At 35.5% G+C, this 27592-nt stretch overlaps 1 protein-coding gene across 7 annotated transcripts in view; it reads right to left on the bottom strand.

Annotated features, from left to right (window-relative positions):
- Positions 1-27592, bottom strand: part of ROBO2 (roundabout guidance receptor 2) — a 1654833-nt gene that overhangs the window by 1091311 nt on the left and 535930 nt on the right. The window lies entirely within an intron of this gene.

Below are 27592 nucleotides of genomic sequence, written 5' to 3' on the forward strand. Positions count from 1 at the left end.
CAGAGTTAGCCTCATATGCAGCATAAATGATGCTGTCATGCTTGGACATCCTGAAAGTCCCCCAGACAGTGGCACTGAAGGTACATTTGCTAAGAACAGAAACTGTTCGCATTCTGCCTGGATAAAGAAGGACTCACACCTTCTTGGAGACCTTCACGCTGTTTGAATGAGGCTGTCCTCACCTCCCACCCCTCCACCCACCCCTGGCCATCTCCCTGCAACCTCTGGTCAATCTCTGCCTGGAGTGACGCTCTTGACTTTTACTCTTTCTCAGTGGCTCTCAAACTTGAACCCATATGAGAATCATTTGCATGACTTGTGGATTGCTGGGTCCCACCCACAGAGTTTCTGGCTCAGTACAGTTGGGATGGGGTCCAAGAATTTGCATTTCTAACAAGCTCCCAAGTGATGCTGTTGCAAACTTTGAGAGCCACTGTTCTTCCACAGCTATGCTGGAATCTCCTTTGATTCATTCATATTGTCCTGACTCATTTATTGATTTATTCATATAGCATCCATTAAATTCTATAAAGATATAGATATATGTACAGTGCACGTCTATAACTGTGTACTCTGTCAGGCACATTAAATAACAACAGCGCTTACTGTCTTCTCCTGTTTCAGTTGCTCAATGCCTTCTTCTGCTTTAAACTTCCAATAGAGTGATGCCTCCGTCTGGACCTTCTACTCCCTGGAGGAAATTCAGTTTCAAAATTTTTCCTTCACCTAATTCCTCATTGCTCTCCTTTCGTCTCGTGTGATTACAATTTCCATTTACCTAATGCAGGTGATCTCATTTATGTGGAATGAAGAAAGCAACCTACTTAAACTAATACACACTAATGTTTGAGACTTGGTTTGAATGTTCACATTTTAGAAAAAGATGCCTCTGAGCCAACATCAATTTCAAAAACCATGACAACATGAAGTGAAAACTGTTGGGTGGTTGAGACGTGTTTCCTCCCTCATACTGCCTATCTTTGGACACATCTAGTCAACACTGCAGATGCTTCATCTAGATAGAGAGCACTGGACAAAATAAATTGGTTTGGGGCTACTTGAGAGATTTAATAATTTTGTAGAAAACATATCAAATTTACAGTTTAAATAATGTGTTTGCATATTCCCTCAATCAAAAATTGAAAAGTTATAAGTCCCTTGTGATAACCAATAAATCTGCCTGAACATCTGTTCTTACTGGAAATGTTCCAATAGGATATTTATATTTTTATTAGGTGAAAGTATTATCCCGTTACATGACAAGAGAAGCCCATGTTTTGGGTAAGTGTATTACAGGGTTCCCGTCAGAGGTATATATGAGGAAACTAAGAAGGAGAAAAGCAATGTAACCCAAGGGCACCCAAGGTTCATTCATCCGGAGGCAGTCAGCAGGACTGAGCTTCAAAATACACTGTGATGTAAAGTCACTTTCTTAAAGGGGATATTCTGAGAATTTATACGAGAAGGCCTAGGAGAGCAAGGGAGAAAAGACAGGTGAATACATAATCAATTAAATAGATACTCATGAATAGAAGGGAAAAAAGTTGAAAACTGTATGGAATGTGCTGGCCACAATTGGGAGGAATTCACAGTTTTGAGTCTTGTCCTATGAGCTGTGACTGATGCTGCCTCGTTCCCTCTTCCTCCTTCACCTCCTTCTTTTGCTTTCCCTACTCTTTGTTCTCTTTCATCTCTTCCCCCTCTTTCTTCATTTTCTTCTTTTTTTAAATTTGCTTTTTTTAATCTTGTTGTTCTTTATTTTGATTCTGCCAATAAACATCTACGTATTTACCAATGATCAACTTTATTTACTCATTTGATGGTTTCAGCCAACATCCTAACAATTGAAAATAACTGTGCACACAGAGTCAGAGTTTCACTTTATGACAAAAACTCCTTTAAAATCTGATTTTTACAAAAAGGACATTTTCTCTGAAGTTGGATCCTGTCTACTCCTAAAAGTAAGACCCTGGGCGAGTCACTAAAGACCCCTCTGGGGCTCACTTTCATCTCTTAGCAAATAGTTGGATTAGATCATTTCCAGCTCTGAAGCTTATATTCTATCCTGTATTCTGTGTGGAATTTGCAAATGTTTTGTGATAAAAGCCTTTGTCTTCTGCTGACAGCATACTACTCCCTAAATGTCTGTCTTCAGCACTAGCACTTGGGGCAATTTCTTTTACAAGTGGTAACTCCAGTATAAACGGGAAATGTTGTAAACAGAACCGGCCATGCAGGCAGTATGTGAGAGATTTTTCTGGGAAAATCTCGCACAGTGTATTGAGTCCATTTACATTCTCTCACTGAAGCTTATAAAGCAAGAGAGGAAAGGCAGATTTTCATATTTCCTCAGGCAGAGGTCAGAAGTAGCTTTCAGAGGGAACTTGAAGCTTAGGCAGAAATCCAAACACATGAAAGCACAGCCATTTTAAAACTAGTAAAAATGAACTGTTACTTGGTATAGCAGATGGCAATATTTTATGAACCGTTTTGTAATATTATAGAATTCCCAGCATCTACTAAACTTTGGCTTCATAAATACCATTAAATAAGCTATGCTGCTTTTGCACATGGTATTTTTAAAGGCAATTCTATACTGTGAACCTAAAAAAATAATTCCTTAAGATGTGAAAGGATTGCCCGATGCACACAATGGCAGGTGAGAACGAGGTCATCGTGACACAAGCCGAGACCACTTTTCCATGCTGTGAAGACACAATGATATTAAAGCTACTATATCTCTGTTTTAAAGACACTTTCTGGCTAAAGTGGTGGAGTTAGACAAATCTTAGTTTATATGAGAACATAACTTTTTAACGAACAACTAGCACAATTAATATCTAATCTTATATGACCATTGCTAAGGGATCATTCACTATAAATTGCTAGAACAAGCAGCTATGTATCTGACTGGGGGAATAAACTTAGGGAAAGGTTGACAAATCTTTTGACTGGAGAAATAATGTTTATTGTAAGAGTAAAATTGCTGAATGATGATGCATTACATATTTATAAATTCTCTCTTCAAGCTTCTGCCAAATAATGTGAAAGGGGATGGAAGACTTCAGAGGAAAAATATTTTAAAACCTTTGGGAATTTCTTCAGTAGTTAAACATAAGAAACCGCAACAACAGGGATATCTGATTAAATTGAATGCAACCAGTCACCAGGAAGGAAGGGAATTGAGACCTAGGAGCTTTGAAGACTTCGTATAACTTTGAGTGGCAAAAGGTACCAGTTTTAAAATAAAGATTGCCAGTAGTTGGCACTTTCTAAAAAACTAAGGAAAAATAGGTATGTTTTAAGGTAATTCTAAAATAATCTATCAGAGATACCAGAAGTAGGAAGACTTTCTTTTTCAATAATAAAAATATTAATTTGATCTTTCCCTATGGAATTTGATTTCATATACAACAATATATATTTTGTTATAAAACTTCAGGCTTATTCTTTTTTCAGCATTGTAATTGCTTGTTCTAATATATTATTTGATGTTTCATAAGCTACACAAAGAGTAGGGTGCTTATAATCACAAAAAGACTTAATATAACTATCTCCTGTTTAATAATTTGGGATGAGCAGTGCTTATTATCTCTTACTTTCTTTTTCAATAATAAATTAGTAAGAAATTAGTAATAAAAATATTATTTTTCTTACTAATTAGTAAGAAAATTATTCGTAAGAAAAATTAGTAAGAAAAATATTATTTTTCTTAATCTTAACTACTTCCTTAACTAAACAAAAAAAATCCTAAATGCCATCTGTCATTAAAAACAAAAACAAACAAACAAAAAAAACAGAGGCATTGGTTAATATTTGTGATTAAGGATCAGCAGTAAAAGAATTTATCTTCTTTGAGAACTTATTTACAACAGCTAAGACAACAGTCTCTATGCATAATTATTGTTAAGTTACTGCCACAGATACCCCCAGGAAGTAGACATGACTACTTGCATTTTTATAGCTAAGGTTAGGCAGCTTGACTAAGGTCATATGGCTAGTAAGCTGTGAGGCTAGAATTTGAACCCAGTACTGTCTGACTGCAAAGTCCATGTTCTATTGATGTAATCATTTGGGCTGCCACACTATACAATGCCAGTGGGCACCATTCTCTTGCATTAGCTGTGATGGATATCCTCTGGAGTTTTCCTACCTCCTGAAATGTTATATAAAAAAAATTTTCATTATTTTCAAGAACATCCATTATATTAAGTGTGATAAAAACGTATGTTGGTAAATATGCCATGGGGAGTCTAGCTCTTAGATGCATCAAGACATTTCCAAGGTTTACCTTAAAGTAGCTCAATCTTACTGTTAGCCTCTGTCCATTTGGAAGTAGCCCCTTTGAAGCCTGTGCTTGCAAACTTATGCCAATAGTGACAGAAAATGCCACAGTATCTCCCAGACACCCTGGGTTACATAGCGAGACAGTGAAGGAACACAGCAATGGCTAAATTTTATCTATAAAATTTCTTCAAATAAGCAACAGCCCAAATCAATAATCTGTCCAGCAAGTAAGCACAGATGCCACAGTCCTCCTAATAAAAAGAGAACTGTTTCAATAGACAGGTATTGTTTCTTACATCATGAGAGGGGAAGGTAGCTGGATCTATGAGGCAAGGGTTTTACCCCTCAGCTTTCAACAACAAAGCCAGAAAAATCCAGAAGGGAAAAAAGAAACAGCTCAAGTTAAGCTAAATCATTCACGAGTATGTCGCGAGGAATTATTTCCATGCTGAAACCTCCAGGCTAGATTTAGGGGAAAAAAAGGAGCAAGAACAAAATTAAGAAATAGCTTTGAAAGACGTGAAGAATTAGTTAAAAAAGGAAGAGCCTTAGGTAAGGCAAAGTTGACTAAAGGCTAAAGTGGGAATGGTTTTCCCCTGCCCCTCTGAGAGGATTAATTCTGTTGTAGTATTCAACCTGAGTGATGCTGTTAGTGACTGTAGCCTCTCTAATATTGTAATGAAACTTCTCTTGAATCATGTTCTTATTTAGGTTACTTCATATGTTTGTAGAATAAAATCGGTACAAATTTATTTTGAGTAACGAAATATTTTATGTATTTTTTATTTTCTTGTATCTATTTATTTTTTAACTAAATATTTTAAGGTGACATTTGGACACACGTTATTTAGTAAGGATCCAAATACACGTAACACACATTTCATGCCCTCCCATCCCCACACACAAGTTTATTTCCTAGTTGAGGGTTTTTTTTACAAGTAAAATAGAATATATTTAATATAAAAGATTTCAAAACTCATTGCCAAAGTGATCCTTTTGAAGTGTAAGTCAGGTAACAGCAGTCTTTTTTTTTTTTTTAAAGGTCTAATAGCGTCCCATCTCACTAAGAATAAACACAGCATCCTCACTTGACGGCACCTGATGTGGTTAGTATTCCTCCTTGGCCTCATTGCCTCTCCCTTTACTTCACACTCATTCAAATCTGGCTATACTTCTTCCTTGCTGTACGTGAAAAAGACACACATGCTCCTACTTTAGAGATATTAAAATGACTGTTCTCTCAGCTTTAAAGCTCTTCCCCTGAGATATTCCGATGTCTCACTTTCTCACTTTGTTCCTCTGCTCCAATGTCACCTTACCAGTGAACATGGTCCTGACCACCCTATTTAAAGTAACATACCCCGTAACTCTCTATTTTTCTTTATGCTATACAGTAGATTAGCTATTTTTTTTATATTCACTCTTTATTTTCCCATCTTCATGGGCAAACTGAACTCTCTGTTTTTTGGCCTTTTTACTTGTTTAGGCTGACATGATGCAAGGAGAACTTTCAATGGCCTGCAGAGTTGGGTTTGAGCTCTTGCACGTCTGACATTGCCATGTGAAGGATGTGCCCATAGCCTGTTGATTCTAAGAGGAGGGTGACAGAAATGTGGAGCAGAGACGTCCCAGCTCAACTATCTTAGTCGAGCCCCAGTTGAGCCCTGCCTAGTTTGATCAGCCTCCCATCAGGAAACCCATGAGCGAGCCCAGCTCAAGTCTTAGCGGTACCCAGCTCAAACCTCAGCTGATGTCCAGCTGACTCCAGACACTTGGGTCAAATAAATGCTTATAGCTGCAGGACACTGATGAGATTTTAATGATTGATACATAACCACTGTTTTGTGTAACAATGCCTGACTGATACATTCTGACGTTTTATAGCACATTCGTCATCACACATATTATACATTTATTGATTGATTGATGTTCCTGTTCTCTAATATGCCCCCTTGAGAAGAGGGACTTTATTCTCTTCTTGCTATTGCCTCACCACCTAGAATAGGGCTTGGATCTCCTCAGTAGTCTCTCAATAAATATTTATGAAATAAATGTCTACTGTGTGATTTAACATATGTAGGAATTCAAGAGGTAACTGGACAAAAACATACTCCTGTGTCATCATGGAAATTATAATATAAATATTCTTATAAATATTTTATATTTTACTAGTATAAATATTTTCATATTTTACTAGTATAAAATATTATATCATTTAACTAGGATTAATTTAGAACCCCATAGTTATACTTGATAATTTTATTTCCAACAAAACTAAACTGCTGTTACAAGAAAAATATTTTCATTTACTGCATTTCTTATAAAATGACATGAAACTAATTCTCTTTATTTCTATCATCCTATTAAAATAACCTATACTTACACATAATTGACCTAGTATAATATCATTTGTAATTCAATTATCTCTTTGTTTATCCTTCCCAGAACTCTGCAGACCAACTAACTCTATAACCTTCACCCTTCCTCCCCTCCCATTCTTTCTTAGCCAACTCTCAGTTTAATATTTTATATTTGCAAAGCACTACATACGAGGTGCTTAAACTTAATGAAAGATGTGAAAGAAGAACATGCTAAAACTACTTAGGGAGTAGAAAAATGGTAATTCTCTTAGGAAGATGAGCTATCTATTCCCCAAAACAGGCTCGACATGTTAGCAAGTACATAAATCATCTTGTTCCAACATATAAATGCAACCTAAGTTCATACCACCCTCCTGCCTCATGAAAAATCTTAATGTTTCCTTTATGTCCCATTCTTTTTCACACTTCTTCCTTTTCTTGTGCTATTTTTTTATATCCCCCTAGATAACCACTCAATACTTCCTCAGTTGGAAAGAGTTTATTACTTTTACAAAACAGAATTAAAAATGTTACCTGGGGAGCATCCTCTCACTCCCCTTTCAAGATTATAATGACTGCATCCTCTGAATTTCTGTGCTAAATTTCAAGTGAATAAATTTTTCTGGGGAAAGTTGCCACTGTTCCAGTTACACTCTCAAAGGGAATGCTGACTCCCAAAACTTAAAAATCACTTGCTAGATGTAAATCTTCTGAAGGCAGAAATTCTATCCTATTTGTTTATTACTAGAGTCTAAAAGGTAGGCGTTTATAAAATATTTATTGAAAGTAAAAAGGATTAGTAAGGTAAGCATTTAAGAGTGAATTCATTAAATGTCAAACAGATCATATTAAATAAGCATTATTTTACTTGGTCAAAGAAGAGCTCCTCGTATTGAGTAGGACACTCATGGAAAACCTCAAAAGAGGCAGATTCAACAAGGCCTGGAGGGTGGGCAGAAATAGCATATGAGGAGCTGACAAAAAGCTAAATTACATGGAGAAGAAAACGACGACGCAAAAAGACTTGGGGTCTAGAATGGGCCTTGGATGCCTGTGGGAGTAGGTCCAAATGGATGTGGAGTGTCGACGTGTGCTCCTTCATGACAAGTTGCATTCATTTTGAAAATTCTTCAGCTGAGTTCATTGCGAAGCCATAGGGAGCCTTCTTTTAAGTTAAATCATATGAAAACTGCATTTTCGGATATGTAAACACCACTGTTAGCCTTTTCAATGCTTTCTCAGACCTTTTCAAAATTTTTATTTTCAAGACTCTGACAGCATTGATCACCAGTGTCTGCTCAGCACTTTTTTTTTTTTTCATGAGACTGACATACTGTCCCAGAGCTCACATCTATCAACGTTGTTCTGATTTATCGGCTTAATAAGAGGAAATCATTTGGTAGCCCAGCTCTATTTTGCTTGAACAATGACCTGTGACCTTAATCTCATGCCTTTCAAGGTTCTTTGTTTTTCCATATAAGACCAATTAAACTGAAGCATTTTGAAGAGATTATATGATAAGAAAGTCATATCTGAGCATTTAAAGTTAATCTTTCTCTCAATTGGGTAAAAAATGTTTTTAAATAATTTTATTCAAGCATAATAAAAATTAGTTCAATAATATAGTTATTAAAGCAATTGACTTATGCTATTTATAAAATCAATGTAGTGGCTGCAGAAATGTGCAAGTCCAATTTTTATTTATTAATATGATATATACAGATAATAGGATGAGATTTATATTAGTTATTCCTGCTCATAACAAATTTATTTTATAAATCTGCACCTGTTTCTCACATTATTATTATATTTAAATCCACTATCCAATTCCTCAAGTGAAATTATACTAAAAACTTAAACACTACTGAACTTAGAAAAAACAGAAATTTCTGAAAATATTTTTATCAATAGAGGATATTTGACTGATTGTCTATTATAATAAAAATTAAATAGAAAGTAATCATCACCAATTCTGCTGAATAGTGACACATATATATTTTCCACTGACTTAACTGATGATGTGAAATGTGGCAGCTTTATGGAAGAAGCAATACACACACACACACACATGCACACACGCACACACAAAATCATGGAAAGACAGACACACATACATACACTGTATCAAATCACAGAGAAATATTGCACTTTTAGACACTTAATATTATTAATCTGATGAGAGCTGTCATTATGTGAATTAAAAATAGATTTGCTTTAAGATTTTTTGAGAATTATGCAAAACTTCCATTTTGTATGTAATAGCATGAATTTTCATAAAACCATGAGAAGAATCACAGCCTTTAGTTATGTGCGTCTTTGTTGGAATTATACAGAATAACATTCATATCAGGCAACCAATGCAGTATATTACTGATAGTTACAATATTTCCCTTGTATTTTATGTACAATTCAAAGCTTATTGTTGAGCCATTGGAAAGAGAAATATGTTCATATAGTGAAGTGATACATATACTGGGAAAGACTGAAAATTAAATCTATCATAAGTAGCTTAAGAAATGTGCATAGCCTAGGAGCAAAATAAGTGCTTCTATTTATCCATGCTGCAAGAATTTATTGGTTGCCCTACTACCTGATGTGACCTCTTCATATAAAATTGGCTAATAGGCGATTGATGCCCTTAAGTAACTTTAAATGATTACAGTATCTGAGGATACAAGTATTCACAGGTTGCAATGGGAATATAAAACATCTGGAGGAGTGTTAGACAAGCTTCTCATAAAGGGTAAGAACATCTTTATTTATATTCTAAAGAACAAGTTAGATAAAACTAGCACATAAAAAACAAACATAAAGCATCTTGGAAAAAATATAAGAAGGCTTGGTGGATAAAACTGTATGTTTATTGTATTCAGGGAAATAAGTTCATTCTGTGAAGAGTATGCATGAGCGAATGGGTATGGGATCGGCGTAAAGGCTAAGATTAGAGGTGTAGGCAGGGGAGAGATTATGAAGTGCCAGTGACGTTTGTTAAGCAAAGCTGTGGAGATTGTAGCAGTCTCCAAAGATGGTCCTCAAAAGAACCATCCCTCCCAGTAGTCACGTTCTTTCACCAACCTTTCTCTTTAATATGAATGGATGTGGTGACTCACTTTTAGCTCAGAAGAATACAAAGTCATGCCATGTTCCTTCTAAGGCGGAGTTGTAAAGAACTCTTATGGCTCCTACCTAGGTCTCTTGGAGAGCTACCTCTTCATATGCTTCTTCTTAGAACCCAGCAGTCATGGTGGAAAGCCGCATAGAGAGGTCCCTGTAGGTGACCCAGGCAATAGCCCAAGCTGAGCTCCCGGTCACAGTAGCAAGTCATGTAGTGAGCCATCTTGGGTTGTCCAGCCCACTGGAGACTTCAGATGACTAATCCTTGCCAAATGCAGCCCTGTAAGGCACCCCAAGCAAGAACTGTGCAGATGAACCTTGTCAATAACCCACAGGGTCATGAGAGATAATAATAAATATTTAAGTCATTAAGGTTTGGGCAGGTTTGTTACATAGCATTAGATAACTGAAATAGGATCCACTTAAAGATTTTAAATCAATCACATTTTCTCATTAAACCACCGAGGTAACTAGTGTAGAAGAAAGGAAAGCAGTAGACACATATGGGGTCAGGTCTAGTCATGGATAGTAGGAGCTGACAGAGGACTAATTAGAGAGGTCTCAAAGTTGATTAGTAGTTAATTAAGTTGAGTCAGTGGGAACAGCCATTCTATATTAACAAAGAATGAACAGTAAGCACAAGGATGAATTACACATTCAGGGAATTAAAAGAAGATAAGAGATGCAGCATAATAGAAAGGGATGAGAAGGGGTGACATATGAGTCAAGGCTCAAGAAAGGTAAGTAGGGGTGAAATCGTATAAGCCTTGTTAGCTGTGTAATAGACTTTGTATTTATTCTAATGGCAAACTTCCAGTTATAAGATAAATAAGTACTAGGGATATGATGTACAACCTGATAAATATAATGAACACTGCTGTATGTTATGTATGAAAGTTGTTAGGAGAGCAATCCTAAGAGTCTTCATCACAAGGAAAAATATCTATATGAGATGGTGGATGTTCACTAAACTCATTGTGATAATCATTTCATAATGTATATAGCTCAAATCATTATGCTGTACTCAAACTTATACAGTGCTCTATGTCAATTATATCTCAATAAAATTGGAAGAAAAAAATAATAGCATCTGAAACTCATTAGGTGGTTCTGAAAAGCAGGGTGATACCAACGTTTTCTCTCAATAATATTATTCTTACTGTAGTGTGGAGAATGAATTGAAGAATGGCTAGAGAGCCTGTGAGGATACCTGCTAGGAGGTTATCACAGTACAAACTTCACAGTACCTGACGTATATTAAGTACTCAATAAGTCAATAAATGTTAATAGTCATTATCATCATTATCAGCTTCATCCTCGCCATTGTGGTTATCTTCACCTAGGTTGATGGAGACTGAGAGTAGACATATTTAAGATATATTTTGTGGTAATATTAAAAATGGTGATGGTTTGACTGTGGGGTATGGGAATAAGTGAAAAGTGGGTAAAAAATGATTCTTGGATTTCAGGTATATGCAACAGGATAAACGGTGATGAGCCAATTGTGGGGTAAGATAATGATGAGTTCTCTCTGGGACAAGATGAGCCTGAGATTTCCTTCAGACGTAGAGGAGATATGGAATAGGAAACGGACTATTACAGAGAAGAGAATGTGGCTACAGACAGAAAGCTTTATGTGGCCACTGAAGCTGTAGGTATGGTAAGATGGCCCAGGTAGAGAGTGGACAGTGAGAAAAAAAAAATGTTTAGGAAAGAGTCTTGTGGAGATCCAACACCAAGTGGCTAAATAGAACAGGTTTCATCTATATAGTCTGAAAAGAGAGAACAAGGGACAGGAAAACCAGGTGCATGTTCTGTCAGTGAAGGAAAGACCTCACCTCAAGAGAGAACTGGGAATATCAGGAAGCATCTAGAATATCTGGTGAGGACCAACTGTCTCTGCCACATTTCTTAGTTTGTATTTTATTGTTTGGTACATTTTTAACTGGTAGAGAAGAACCACAGAGGAAAATATTGACTTAATCTTTGGATATCTCTCGATTTTGGTATATTTTAGTTTTTAAACTTTTCTGTTCAGAACACATTTTATACAATCATCATGAGGTATTTTTTTCTTAAATCATAATCACATATGGTTGTCATATAACATAATTGGAAACCAGTCAATAATGGCTGCATGATTAAGTTACTTTCAAAAAGTAAACAAGCCAAGTGCCTCTTCATTTCCAGCCACCACTCAATGGCCTGGTTAAGCAAATGGTTGTGTAGGTTTTGGATATCTAACAAAGTTCTCTCTTGATTTTTATACCTTGCTGAAGATGATAATAAAGAATATATTTTCCCATTTTGGTCCTTTTTATTGCACATAGCTGTAGAGGGTTTTATATTACTTTTCTTCTAACCTGAAATTTGCTCATAACTATTTTTTCTTTTATCTTTTAAAATGCTATCATGACATCTCAGCATAATGGTTATTTGTTTTGTCAACAGAAACAAATTCATGTCTGCACATATATAAAGCCTAGTATTAAAGCAAATTTTATTTTGTGATAGTGAATGATGATAGGAGATAGTGAATGATGATAGAAGTGCAGTGTTGTGAATTGAATGGCTGATGGAACAGTGAAAAAGGTCTTCATGTATCTAGAGATCAGTTATGACAGAGGGTCCCCAATGCTCTGTGTACAAACTTCAGTGTTGGTAAATGACATGCATATCTTAAGACACACATTCCAGAAATGGAATATGTTGAAAGCCAACCTGTACTTCCCAAAAGTAAATGACGGAACATCAAACAGTAGGCTGTAGAAACATATATGAAGAAAACACCATAGGGTGATATAAATTAAAATGTCATCAGAAGATAGTATTTAAGCAACAAGTGTTTTGTGCAATATTACTCATTCACATTATTTTTTCCTCTTTGAAAACAATTCTCATGTAACATTAAAAAAAAATACAGCATTGCATATAATTCTTCTACTGAATGAAACAATGAGTAGTGTGCTTGACCTTCTTGAAAACTTGCACTTTCTGACTGATAACGCACTTTATTCTGAAAGTGGCATGTACCATTTGCAATAAAATTAATATGGGTATTGCTAGAGGTTAAATTAATAATTAATTTAGTTTATAAAATAATGTGATGGATATGGCCAATCCTAGGCATTAGTACTTCAATGTGACAACAAATGTGAATTACTATTGTAAATGCTAGGTCAGAATATAATTTTCTACCAGGCTAAGATAAAGATGTCTGCTATCTTATCTAGTAATACAGTTTGGTATTCTAAGAGCTATTCAATGGTTTAGTGTCATTATTGAGCATATAATCTATGTACCTTGTTCCAAGAATGTTTAGAGACTATTTTCTATAATACAAGTTTTTAAATCTAGGATATTTTAGTCATGCAGGGGTGAAGAGGAGAATAGGGAGCAAAGGGAGAAAATGCGTTAAGAGAAAAAAGGGCAAGTGGTTTTTGACTTTCTTGTCATACTAAAAGCACCTTACCTAATTTATATACCAAAAATAACAAGAATAATTAAAATGTTTTGATTTCAATCTCCCTTAGTCTGGCAATGGTATTCATAATACTTGAAGGTTAATCGTGTGACGGTGATATACCTAGCCACACAAACAATATATCTTTATGACAATGGACACTTTTCCTGTGAAATGGATTGGAAAAATATGATAGCATACAGGAACTGTATTAAAATGAAGGCCCTTCAACCTGATGAATATTATGAGTGCTACTTTCTCAAAGACACCATCAAAATTAGAGACATTTATCTTCAGCCAACTCTCAATTATCTACATGTAGATTATCCCCTTTATGAATGATCTGCTGCAATTTAAAAATTTCTGCTGCAATTTAAAATAATTTCTTCCTGTCATCTAGCACTTTTCTGAAATAATCATCCAACATCTCAGTAATAAATTAAAAGCTTGATAAAGTAAAATACAGTGGAGTGTGGCATGAGTTGGTATAAATGCCTCACACCAGATCCTATAATTGATTTCAAATCCCAATGTAAACTATTTTTATTTCTGGATACTTTGTGATATTCACAATATTTCTTCTATAACTGGTTAACTAACTGAACGTGAAATGCACCTTTTAATATAACTCCTGATATTTGTATATGCATTGACATATACTTTTGAGTAACATAAATTCTCCCAGTAGGAACATATTTTAAGATATCTATATAGCAACTGATAAAAAGGGGAACCATCACTTTTAGATGCCCTATATCCTCAATACCCTTTGTTCTTATGTTTCATTAAAGACTAGAAAATTTATGTTCCATGTATTAAGTATTTATTGAGTTTTTCTGTGTGCCAAACACTAATCTAGGCCCTAGAGATTCATGTACCTGTGTACCAACCCAATAGAATACTTTCCTTTGATGCATTTATTTTTCTTTTGAGGGAGGCTATAAACATATAAACACATGAATAAATAAATGAAGGGTTAGATACTCATAAGGATTAAAAAGTAGATAATACTTGGGATTGTATAGAGAGTGATAGAAGACATGATTTATCTAGCGTATCAATGAATAATCTCCTGAAGAGTAATGTTTGGAAAATTTAAAGAATTTAAAGAACACAGTCATGAAAAAATCCTGTTGAGAATATTACAAACAGAGAAATAGCAAGTGCAAATGCTCTGAAGCAGATTATAGAAAAAAATGTGTAGAATATACTGTATACATGTGTCTATCTGGTTGTGTACTAAGTTCCCTGCTTAAACTAGGGTACCCATTTGATCTAAGCTTGGAGAATAAATTTTCTCTCACTTTCAGGAGATAACCAGGCAATTGTGTGTTTTTTTTAATAAATGTACTTACATATTTATTTATTTTTGGCTGTATCGGGTCTTTGTTGCTGTGTGCGGGCTTCTCATTGTAGTGGCTTCTCTTGCTGTGGAGCACACGGGCTTCAGTAGTTGTGGCTCTCAGGCTCAAGAGCACAGGCTTAGTAGTTGTGGCACACGGGCTTAGCTGCTCCGTGGCATGTGGGATCTTCCCAGACCAGGGCTTGAACCCGTGTCCCCTGCGTTGGCAGTTGGATTCTTAACCACTGCGCTACAAGGGAAGCCCGGCAATTGTGTTTTTAATGGTTAATTCATTTCCACCAGGGGAAGGGTAGAGGAGTTTATATTATTGTTATTTAAAATTCTTCAGCCCAAAACTCTTTTTTGAGTTTATTCTAATTAACAACTGACCCCCTACTGAGGTGGAGAAGAAACTGAATGGGGGCATTTTTGAGTGTGTGTTGGGGGCAGTACTTAGAGATACATGGTTGTGATCCTCGAGAGTGGAATTAAGAGAAAGACAAGACCAAAAAAAATAAGTCCACGGATTTGGCAGTGTGGGCCTAGCTCTTGGAGTGGTTTTGTTTTGTTCCTTAGAAATGCTGAAGACAGACACCTGGGAAATGTTTTCAGGTCAACCACATATCTTTGGGAGTAGATGTATTCCCTCTGTAGTTTCTCAGACTTCATGTACTACTCATCTAATACCCACAGGAATGATATCAATAACCTCTAGATGCCAAAGAAATTTTATATGCCAAAACATTTTAGCCTTCCTTCAAGGAATTATTCCTATTAAAACCTGGAACAATCACGAATCTGAATCTGTACTTTGCAATCAGAAGGGGACATGTGAGAGGCCCCAGACTGTGAAACACATTTAAAATATGAACAAGACCCATCTACACTTATTCTGTCAACACCTATTTCTCTTTCCAGCTCCCATTCTTCTCTCTTCCTCTTCCCTTTTCTCTCCTTCATTCCCAATCAAACCCTTGTGTCCCATTTAATCACTGCTAAAGTATTAAGAAACAGCTATGATTTTAGGTGACTTAACCAACAGAGGTGTTGGTCAGACACTGAGGAATTGCTTCGACTAAAGGTCATAGTAAGAGTTCTACTACAGAAGGAATTGCAACCACCACCTAGCACTTTGGGCTACTTGTGTCAGTAGATCCACAGAGAAAGAAAAGAGTTATTTATTTGAAAGTTCCTAAGAGAGTAGATCCTAAATTTCTCATCATAAGAAAAAAAATTTAACTATATGAAATGATGTATGTTAACTACACTTACTGTGGTCATCGTTTTGCCATATATACGTATGTCAAGTCATTATGTCATAATGATGACAGTGTTGCATGTCAAATATTTATGAATAAAACTGAGGGAAAAAAATGAGTTGCTATATTGAATGAGGATCTCTGGCTGTGGTTTCACAATGGGGGTGTGGGAGGAGTGTGTCCACGACCCTGGCCACGCACTGGGGCAACTCTTGGTGCTTTTGTGCCCAGATAATTGTAAATAAGCAATGGCAGCAACCACAGGCCAACCAGGAAAAGGCAGCTAAGGGCTCAGACTGCTCAGTAATAAGGTCTAGATCATGGATGCTCCTGTTTCCCCAGGCATGGGACCCAGATCACCAGAACTTCTAGCAAAAGATTTGGAGAATCTGGAATGGACTATGGAAGTAAGAGATGATGAATGTCAATTACAAACCTAGGATTAGCTTCAGTATGAAAATGGTAGCTTGTTTTGCAAACCCTCTTTACGTCTTTTTAAGAGATTACAAATGACCATTACCTTTAGGGGTTGAAACTACCCTCTCCTTTAAGGGAAGAAGTGAGGATAACTTGCTCTCATACAAGTTTCCAATACCATAAAAGGATGCAAGCAGTTCTGGGTGGACCGTGATGGGCAGTATCCTACCCAAATCCTGTATCCCTCCCTACTACTCAGCCCACCTATTCCCTGGGGGCCTCACCGGCTTCCATTGACTTCCCAGCTGGAGCAGTCTTGACAATGAGTCATGCCTTTCCCATAGTAGTAAATCCGTGGCTACTGGCTCAACTTTCCTACTGTCATAGGTAGGGGTGACCCATGGGTAACACTGAGTGGCAGATTACTGTACCTATGCATGGGTGATAATGGACCTGCTGATTGTGAGGCTGAATAACAACTCTGAATTAGCTGATTTGCTTGGGCTAAGTAATGCAAATTTTGTCCAAAGAGAAAAGAGGGGCAAAGAATGGGGCTACAGACAAAAGTTATAGAAAAAACGGGAAGATCCTTCTTTAGAGGACAATTTTATTAATAGCTTTCAAACTTTTCTGACTATGACTGGCAGTAATCACTACAATTTATATCACACTGTAGTGAAAATATAGAACACATTCAGACATACTTACATATAAAATACAGCTGAAAGAAACAAACAATATTTATTCTTACTACCTATGATGGACTGTGGTATTTTCCTTTGTATTATATCTTATTCTACTTCATTTAAAATAAAACTGCTAATCTTTGTGATCCACAATTGTATCATGAAACAAATTTAGTAGGTATTGATAAGCATTAAAAAAATCTAAATGCATCACTCATAATGGCCCAATATTATTTGGTGAATTTTGTTTTAGTAATACACCTACATACATGTATATTTATTTGTATGTGTGCATGTATGTGTGTATGTGTACTTTTTGATGAAAGGTAAAATATCAAAAAATAGGTTGAATACCCCTGCTCTACACTGCTCCCATGTCAAATTAGGAACTGAAAGGAAAGAACCTAGATCAGTAACTCTGAAGCTGGGACTGCCCAAGGGAGCCTAACATTTAATCATGCTAGAAAGTAAAATCGATATTTTGCAAATATTTATTATTATGCTTTGGTATTGTACTTATTTATCTATCCTTGATTTCCCCTAATATTGATTAAATATTGATAAATCACTTTAGGAAATTCCAAGTTGCTTCAGCTAAACTAAGAAAACAAAGAGAGCTATTTGGGTCACATCTAGACTAATAAAAAAGGACAAATGTAATGTCTATATTCAGGAGTCTAGATGTGACTGAAGTTGTTGGTGGCAGGGGAAGTGGAAGAGGATTAGATAAAGAAGTGAAAAATCTGAACGGATTGACTCTGGCTCTTTTCAATGCTTACTTAAGAGTTTTTGCTCTTATTCTCTTGTTTTTAAACAGAAAGGCTCGTAAGCAACTAGCAGTGGCATAAACACACCATAGGGCACAAGAAGAATCATTAAAAAAAAGACGTAGGATTTGGAAGAACAATCATAAATTTATTTACTTTACAAATTCCCCTTTATCTAGGCTCACCTCGTTACTCAAAGAATAACTGGTAAATTTCATTATCAGGTTATAATACTCTATTTACCATAAGTTTTAAATAATTTGAAAAGAAATTTTTCTAAAATATTTTCAGACAATTTTAAAGCTCAAATAAACACTTTTAGAAATAGCATCTTGTTTAAGAATTTCTTCCCTATCTCAAACCTATAAAGATATTTTCTTACTTTTCCTTAAAATTTTAAAGCTTCATCTTTTTTGACCTTTAAATCTTTAAGCCAACAGATATTTTTATGTATGGTGTAATGCAGGAATCCTATATCTTTTCCATCAGATTTTCTGAATTCTTTCCTTATTGTTCTACAACGGTGGTGATTCTGCATGATTGATGCATGGGTATGTTTCTGGATTGTCTCTTCTGCTCCTCAGCTCTATTTATTTATCAATCTACAGCTGTCAAAGTCTTAATCACTGGAGCTTAGTATGTCTTGATTTTTTTTGTTAGTTGCTATAGCTGCCTTGCAGATTACTCTAGAATTTAGTGGTTTAAAATAACAATAAGCATTTATTATCTCTCACATTTTGTGCATCTCAGGACCTTGGGAGTGACTTAGCTGTGTGTTTCTGCCTTAGGGTCTTCACTGAAATCAAGATGTTGGCCAGAGCTGTAGCCATCCACAGACGAGAGGATGAGCTTCCAAGGTGGCTCACTCGCATGACTGGCAAACTGATATTCATTATTGGTGGAAGGGCTCAATTCTATTCACATGGGTCACTCCTCATGAATGCTTGAGTATTCTTGTAACATGTCAACTGAGTTGTTCCACTCTGAGCAATTCAAGGGAGAAAGAGAGCCAGGAAGAAGGTATCCTTTTAATGACTTACGCATGGGAGTCACAAAGTATCACTTCTCCATATTCTATACATCAGAAGAGATGGATAAGTCTAGCCTACATTCACAAGGATTTTTACCAAAATACTTTCTACAAACTCATAGATTTCTATGTATTTTGACATGCTAATATGTTTATTTTTCTTTTGACTTATTAATAATTGGCTTAAATTGATTAATAATTGGCTTAAATTGATAGTTTCTCTGACGTCTTACTATTTACAGATTTACTTAGGATTCTTACTTTTTTCCAGTAGGTTTTGGTAAGTTAAATCACAGGGAAAATGATCCACTGAATCATTGGCACAAAGCTCTTAGTATTTTTCATAAACGTAAATGTTCTACTGTTTACAAAGTACTGTCACACACACACAAATAAGCATAAACATTGACCAAAAGCATACCCTTTCTAAACTTTCTCATTTGTTTTAATAGTAGTATTCTTGCATTTACATAGTTCTAGGTGACAAAATGCTTTGATTTAACTTCTAGTTTTTCCATCATTTGCTAAACAAATGGTACATTTGAAGGAGTTGTTAATGTTAAGTTATAGATAAGAAAACTGAATTTAATTAATCCTTTGATAGCACTGATTGATTGAGAAGCCTTCAGAATAAAAATAGTGAGTGGACATATGGTGATGTTTTTCCTTACTCTTTAAGTATTGTTCATTTATTAACCATAGGATGAATTCCAGTAATGTTGGCTATTTGTAGTTGCTCAAATTTGATCAATAGAATGTATAAAATTCATATTACATTAGTGATCTTTTATATAATTTAGCAGCCATTTGCTGTTTGGTATCAATGACACTTAATACCAATGCAGGTAGTACCAATTTGCTACACAGTGCACTATAATGTGACTGTTAGAACTGAATAAAGTCTTTATAAGTTACTATAAGCTATATAGAAAAAAGATGCAAGTCACTATACCACAGCCTTCAAAAGGGCTGCACATAAATTAGGTACTTTGTTTTCTCACTGTTGTGGCCTCTCCCATTGCGGAGCACAGGCTCCGGACGCGCAGGCTCAGCGGCCATGGCTCACGGGCCCAGCCGCTCCGCGGCATGTGGGATCTTTCTGGACTGGGGCACGAACCCGTGTCCTCTGCATTGGCAGGCGGACTCTCAACCACTGCGCCACCAGGGAAGCCCAAATTAGGTACTTTTAAACAACTCAGTGATAGATGAATAGAAAGACCCATAAACAGATAGATAGAAATACTTTAATACTTTTTTTGTCCTGTATCTTTGTTTTCTGATGATGATTACACTGTTGAAATTTTAAAATATTTATCATAAGTAACAGTGGGATAAGCAGACTAGGTCAAATTTTGTCTGCACTGTATTGAGTGGTATGTTTATTTACAACATTTTTCTCCATATTGCATCATAACCTAATATATCTGAAAAGTGTCCCAAACCACACAAACAAATAAATAACAATGAAAACAAACAAGAGTAAGGAAAAAGATAAATGTTTTGATGCATGGATAATAATAACGAAGTCAGATATAAATTTAGATATATTTAGAAATGTTGAGCTCTAACAGAAGATAAATTCATTTTTCTCAGAAAAATGATGTAAAGCCCCACCCCTATTTTAAGAAGGCTATTCAGCGTGTTCAAAACTCAACAAAATTATAACCTCCTTTAAAGCTGTATGAAAATGTACTCAGCTTGAAATACACGTAATGTGCTTCCATAATGTGATTCATATGAAAAACTGACCCCTGTCATTAAAGACACAGTTTCAAGACACCTGGTCCATGGTTCTGAGTCACCCAAGTCATTTGTCTTCTAATACTTACATCTCATCTTTGATGAATTGTTCTCTCAGTTTGTTAATTAGTTGCTTTAGTCAGTTTGCAATATCTGATTTTTAAACAGTGGTTATAATTCAACAGTATATACAACCGGAATGAACCATGATTGATGGCGCAATTAGAATAAGAAAATGTGAACTGAGCAACAGAGTATTATTAAATTTCTACCTGAGTTTATCAGAAGTAACCTGAACAATCACAAAACTCTTTCCAGTTTAACTGGATTTTTATCTTCTTTGCAGATGTGACATTGATCCGTCATTAGATTAATACTGAAATAATTCTAACGTGCAGTTGGCAAAGTTGGAATGCCTATTACTAGGTACTAGGCCACTACATTTTCTCACAGCTAGACCTCAAAAGAAGGTATTGCTAACTATCAGTATACTACAGACGCCTATAACTTGTATGTAGTTTAAACATGGTAATGAGACATTTATTGTCTGATTACCAGCGCAAAGAAATTCCAACCTTTTTGTATATTCATGGAGTCAAACTGAAAAAAATCATGTCTCTGGGACTTCATTTCTCCCATGCATAATGAATGATGATGCTGTCAGCAATCAATCCATAACAGCATTGGCATAATGTACATCACAGCCAGACATGACGTGCAGACAAATAAAATCCAGTATTCATTTCTCGAATGAATTTATGAGCTGACATGGACAATAGCATATTAGAATCAGATCACTCCTGTCTATGTGCTTGCCATGTATGTGTGTTTGGATTTTTTTTTTCCTTCCCCTGAAAGGAATGTGAATGACAAGGAGAACTAGTCAATAAAAGTACGGACATTTTAAATCTCCTCTTAGGATTAGAGTAATGCGTAATATTTGCCAGGATTAGTGTAAGAGAAAGAAAGCAAACTTTGCCTAATTTGATCAATAGGCAAATATATAGAGATAATTATATTTTTAATTATTAACTATATATCAGGTCCCAAGAATTGGAAAGAGGACTAAATAAAAATACACATTATTCTGTTTAATTTAGATTTGAGATTAAAAAAATAGCATGAAAATTATGAATTTAACTGAATGGATGACACTGACAACAAGTGAAAAACAAATATAAAGCAAAGAATAAGAACCTAATATTTCTCTTGCCTAGGGTGGCTGAATTTTTGCCCTGCCTACTGCTATATATGTGTTGGATAAAATAAGATATGTAAAGTACCTAGCTGAGTGCCAGACAAACTCTAGTTCCAGTTTTGGAAAGTGATAAGCCTGGATAGAAATAAATGTCTAAAGCATAATTTTCCAAAATATTAAGAAATGATAATGACATGAGATATTCCACAATAAATGTATTCCATGGTGAAATAAATTAGTGAAATATTACATATCTTATCTCTTTCTTAAAGGTGGTGATAAGTCATTCGGTCAAGAAAAGTTTTAACTTTAATTTACTCAGGTCAAACGCTGAGTAAATTAAATTTAAATTAATTTGACCATAAAACTTTTTCTTCTGTACCAATTATTAACATCCTACCATATTTATATTCTTTTGATTATATTTTGTCCAGGATATATGGTAGACAGATTCTCAGGCAATTAATTTTTCAAGTTGGTGTTTGGAAATAAGGTTACATTAAGATGGTTTATGGAATGTTGAACGATTTTCCCTGCTACATTATTTGAACAAATAAATATGTACTATTGCCATATGTATTTATATTCATACCACATACAGCCATGTGTTTATATATTCTGTGTAAATTGGTGATCATCTCATCATAGTGGTAAAAGGGCTTTTACAATCTTTAAAAACATATTTGATGTTTGTTTTGTATGTGCCACAGTGCTAAATGCTTTACAATTTTACTTAATTAAATACTAACAATGAATGATAATGATATTTATTAGGAAGGGAAGGATGATTCCATTTTACAGTGAGGAAATTGAAAGTTGGAGAAGTTAAGCTGTTGCTCAAATTCAGCAATCAGTAAAGGATCGAATTCGTATTCCAACCTGATTTCAACCAAAAGCTCTAACTACCTTTCAAGCCCGAGTTTACACTTAGTTCAGGTCCCATAGATGCCTCAAATCTCCTATGTGTTCTGATCACAAAACACCTTCCACCTGCCCTCTTGATGTCTGTCTGCCAGGAGACAACTTTCACTTCTTTCCAATTTGACAAACTCTCTTTTTTGCCTAAAGCAAGCCTTGGCCAAACAACAACAAAAGTAACAAGTTATCCATATTTTTTTCCGCTTCGCAGTTAAGGCAACATATGTGTTGTTGCTGTTTTTACCTCCTGTTATTATGTGAGCTCTTCAAAGCAATGACAATGAACTGAACAGATCTGAATCCCCAGAATTTGTTCCCTGATACTTAGCAAATGTTTCTTGAATGAATGATTGAATGGATGGATGAGAAAGTAAATTCATAATTGAAAAAGAATAATCAAGTTTGCTGAAAGACCTCTCTTCTGCTTTTTAGTACCTCTGGAGAAACTTTTTAGTACCTCTGGAGAAACACACATCCATGTATAAAACGCAGGGAAACGGGCCTGCGTTTTACAGGTAGATGGGTACACATATGTTAATAAGCTTTGAGACTTCACATGAAAGTCTTTATTTCTTTGGGCTTTGTTTTTCTTATCTGCAAGTTAATAGAGTAAATTCATATACTGAAACGTTAATATATTCATTCTGTTCAGACATCAAGTTTTAACTGATGAGCTATTGCCAACTAGGTACCATACTGAACTCTGACTACTAAAGCAGGTGTTACAGAATACAAATTTATTTCATTAGGAGGCAATTAGACTTTTTCTTTTAGAGAATTAAAACATGCTTAATTGAATACCCACAAGTTGTTTCGCTTTACCAACTAAAAATATGTATTTAAATGTATATTTTAAAAAGAAGCTGGAAGAGAAAAACAATTAAAAAAATAAAGGTTCCTGGGCTTCCCTGGTAGCACAGTGGTTGAGAGTCCACCTGCTGATGCAGGGGACACAGGTTCGTTCCCCGGTCCGGGAAGATCCCACATGCCGTGGAGCGGCTGGGCCCGTGATCCATGGCCGCTGGGCCTGCGCGTCCGGAGCCTGTGCTTTGCAACGGGAGAGGCCACAGCAGTGAGAGGCCCGCGTACCGCAAAAAAATAAAAAAATAAAGGTTCCTTAGTTTTAATAGTATAACAATAAAATATTCTCCCAACAGAGACTGGGAAATTGAGGGGACTATTTAGCCAGATCGACTTCTGCCAAGTTTTGATTTATATTCTCAGTTGCATCAGAATTCGGTCAGAAAATAAAACAAAACTTCTTCCTTCTAAGTAACTTTGTTTTTTAACTCCATCAACCCAAATCTATCAGAAAGAAGCAGGAATAATTTGAAGATATGAGCTCTCAAAGGAAACTGTGAAACAGACCTCTTCTTTATTGCTGATCACATTACAACCTTTCTTGCAGCTGAAAGGAGCTCCTTCTACTTTGTTCACTATCCTTTCATCTTCTGTCTGCTCATTCTCACACCTTATTGACTACAGGAAAGAACTTGCTGAGCCATAAATGATTTTCCCTCTCTGCTCTTACTATTTTGACTATTAAGCAATGTGGATTGAGTCTAATGATTCAGACAGGCCAAACGCTTATGGTATTATAGTAACTTATTGATTTATAAAGTGTCTTTTTCTGGCCTCAAAGTGCTTAAAAGAATTGGAAACTCTTTATAGAGTGGGAGATTGCCACCAGTGTCCCCCATTTACCTGGAGCCACTGCTGGCAGAGAAATTGCTGCTGGTTACGCCGAGAAATTTTCAAATAATTCTAAGGATAATACCTTAGGTCATGGTTTGATGAAATCTTCCACTATTATAAATTTCACAGATGGCAAATGTGGGATATTCTTGGAAAGTAATGAACAGCTATACAAGACTTTTCTAGGAAAGGAGCAAACAATGTCTTCTTTAGGTCACAGTTGGGTTTTTTCCCATGATTTTCTAATAAATAAATATTGCTAAGATCATAAACTTAAGAGAAATACATTATCCAGTTTTTGGACAAGTGGCATTTGATGGCAAAGACACTCAATGTATGTTTTGTAAAAAAGAATATATTAAAATAAGTGGTATATTCCTGTTTAATTTACTGCAGAAAGAAGAACAAATAATGCTGTGTTTGCATGCATGTGAGTAGACATTGCAAATATTCACCAGTATTGTTTCCCTCCCCTTGTGGGCAAAGAAAGGCCCTATTTCTCATCTCCATTTGCAACTGTGTGAGGACACGTGACTAGTCCACCTGACCGATCCAATGGGCTGTATGGGGAGGTGACACATGTCACTTTCAGGCTGAGGCACTGAAAAGCTTTGCTTTATTCTCCCATTGTGCCACCCTGTTACAAGATCTACTGAAGCAGTCTGGAACCCTGAGTGGCAATGTGGGAGAACAGTCTCCCTGGAAAGGCATCTGAGGTCAGTGTGGACTTTGTATGACAGGTAAATTATCCTTTGTGTTCTTCAGCCACTCATACTTTATAGTTGGTTATGACACAGCATGACCAGGCCCAGTATAAATGATATAACAGGTATTTTACAAATTTGTAGAAACATTATCTCTAATAAAAATGCTGTGATATATTATTTTCTGAAATGTCGTTACCTAAATATTTTTAAAACACTGAAAATAAAAATACATTTCAAATGCAAGTATTTTAGAATGGTTGAATTTTTTAGCGTTTCGTGCTATTTACACACCTTAATGAATGGTGTAACAACATACAATAGAATGTAAGAACTACAACCATCAAATTTCAGTAGTTTAAATTGCACTATCACAAAGCCATTTGTTCACATTCCCATCATTTTTTTTCTGACAGATTTAAAATCTTTCACTCTGAAAATTTCAGGTAATTTTAGAAATAAAGAAATTCCAGTTAAAAATAAAAAGTAATTTTTATTGCTGGAAATTAATTATAAAGCCTAAAACTCAAATATCACTCTTTTTAAAATGATACAAAACTATATTAAAAGGTGAATTGTCTGAAACATCACAGTTTTCTGAGGTTTTTCAATCTTTGAAGCATTCATTTGAACTTCATTTTGAATATATGATTCCTTGGACAATTTTTTAATTCCAAAACCTACTTCTGCTCGGTTATCTAGTCTCCCACCTCCATCCTAAACATTCTGCTACGTTGGCTGTTTCCGTTACCTGGCATTACAATGCAAGCAATGTTCATGATGTGGAAGATTATTTCAATAAATGACTTTTCCAGTTATCGGACGTTTCAGCTTCACTTTGGCACTTAGTGGTATAAAACTGTTTATAGCTTCTTTATTCCAGGATCAGGAACATTTTCCCATCTCTACACTTGCAGCAAGTGTGAGCAGGTGGAATGTTTACCATGTTGTGAATATCGAACGTATGCAATAAACTCAACGTCTCTAAAACGTTTATTCGTAGCTCCTTTATGAACAACCTAATGATGCTGAACAAGTATTTAAAGACTCTCTTCAGAGGAAGTACTCTATCTGGTGCTCCCTACCTTAGTTTCACTGATCCAGAAGCAAAATCTGAAGATTAGATCACAGAATAATGCACAACAGTTAAACTTTGTTCTGGGGAGAAAAAACAGAACTGACTTTTGCTATGTATACAATTCAACCTGCAGAGATTGAATCTAGAGAGTTCCCAACTAGCCCAGAACATTCAGCAGCTCTAGAAATACAGCAAATCAGTTTAATTAAGTCTGGTTAAGAGACTTTTTATAAGGTATCCACAAGTATAACCACCTCCCTCCCCCAAAGGTCAGTCTCCAGATTTACAAACACAGTGTAGCAAATTTCAAGAGTGAACTATTTCTTTACATTCACCCATAATAAGTATGTCTTTCCTTCTGGAAGGTTTATTGTGAATATATTCCAGAGGTCTACAAAGTGGGGCATTCAAAATGATCTTTTGGAAGGAGACAGAAAAATAAGCACTTCAGAATGATTCATACCTTTGATCCCTTTAACTTTGTATCTTTAGATATAACATAAAAACATAATTTAGTATAGCATATATACCACTTTTACCTAATTTGAGATGCATATATTTAGCAAGGTCAAAACATTTTTACCGATAAGGGAACATGCTCAGTAAGTTTTGAGATCACTGTTCTATCATATGAATGGGAAAGTCAGCGTAGTCCTCTACTGTTTATGAATGAAAATTCATTCAGTGAGGTACTTTAATTAAAATTTATATTTCCATTTCTCTTTACAATTTATAAGATGCTATTTTAAGAATAGATCCCTTCTATGGTACCTATTCTATCAAAGCTGCTATTTTCTCTGGGAACGAGGCTGGTAATAATGAATAGGAACGTAGTGTAATAGGATCATTAGTGATCCAATCACTTACTACCTGCAAACTTGGGTATTTTAATTATTGTGATGAGATGAGTTTCTCATCTGCATAAATGGTATAATTAAGTTTACCTTTTTAAGTTGTGAGAAATACATGAATAAACTAAAGTCTGGCTCAGAGTAAGTGCTGATAAACTTCAACTAAAAGAAAGTTTCAGTTGGTTCCAACAATTCTAAATATCTTGCCTTTAAAATATTTGGAGGGATTCTTTAAATCAGAATTTTATTTGATTTAGGGTTGCAGAAACCCTTAAGTCTTAACTACAGCAGTGATTTGGCCCTTGGTGAACTGTGCTCGGTGCTCATTACTTCAGACGCACAGTCTTTCTGCAAGAAACCAAGAACACATTGGCGATGTTCTGGTCACTTCCTTATATTAAAACCTATTATCAGTTGTAAGATCTCAGGGTTCTACATTTGAAGAACAGAGATCTGTTTCTTCAACACAAACTCAGTGAGCACATTCACATTAAACCTTCTTGTTAGTTTTAATTTGCTACCACATATACTCATGCACAAGAGAATTTTCTGGAAAATGGCTCACCTTGAAAGCCCCTTTCAAAACCCTTTCAGCTTGGGAAATCATTTTTAGGAAATAGAGGGAAATATTTTGAAGGTTGCTTTGGCTTCAAGCAAAAAAACCAAAAAAACAAAAAAACATA

Source organism: Orcinus orca, chromosome 5 (genome assembly GCF_937001465.1).
Source record: "Orcinus orca chromosome 5, mOrcOrc1.1, whole genome shotgun sequence".
Classification (NCBI taxonomy): Eukaryota; Metazoa; Chordata; class Mammalia; order Artiodactyla; family Delphinidae; genus Orcinus; species Orcinus orca.